The sequence below is a fragment of the Pteropus vampyrus genome, unplaced genomic scaffold (assembly GCF_000151845.1).
Source record: "Pteropus vampyrus isolate Shadow unplaced genomic scaffold, Pvam_2.0 Scaffold170, whole genome shotgun sequence".
Classification (NCBI taxonomy): Eukaryota; Metazoa; Chordata; class Mammalia; order Chiroptera; family Pteropodidae; genus Pteropus; species Pteropus vampyrus.
This window is the reverse complement of record NW_011888951.1, coordinates 3,358,957-3,359,446: the sequence shown is the minus strand read 5'-3', so window position 1 is coordinate 3,359,446 and position 490 is coordinate 3,358,957.

Below are 490 nucleotides of genomic sequence, written 5' to 3'. Positions count from 1 at the left end.
AATCTCTCCCTGTCCCCCAGCCCCCACCTTATCCACTTGGCAAATTCCTTCTCATCCTTTTCTTAGCTTTCAGGAAGCTGTCCCTGTTTGTCACAAATGGTACAAATCATTTCTTTGTAGTAATTTGTTTCTGTCTCCCACACAACAGAGAGCTTGTTAAGGGCAGGGAGAACTGCATCTCATGCATTTTGATACCCCTAGCACAAAGTGTTGGCTTACTGTCACTAGAAAATGAATGAGATAAGCTGAATAACAATTTTATATTCGTAGGGGACATTTCTGAGGATAGGAACCTCATCACAGAAATGCATTCTTTATTACAATGATCTTCTGCTGCCCTGATGATGAAAAAAACATTAAAAATTCTCTGTTAGCTTGACTTATCCTGCCCTTTCTTTGAAAGTATTTACAGCTTCTCAGAACAATATTTCTACTTAAGATTAAAGAAGCTTTAAGTAATAAATACAAAAAGTCAGTTATTTGTAGTTTT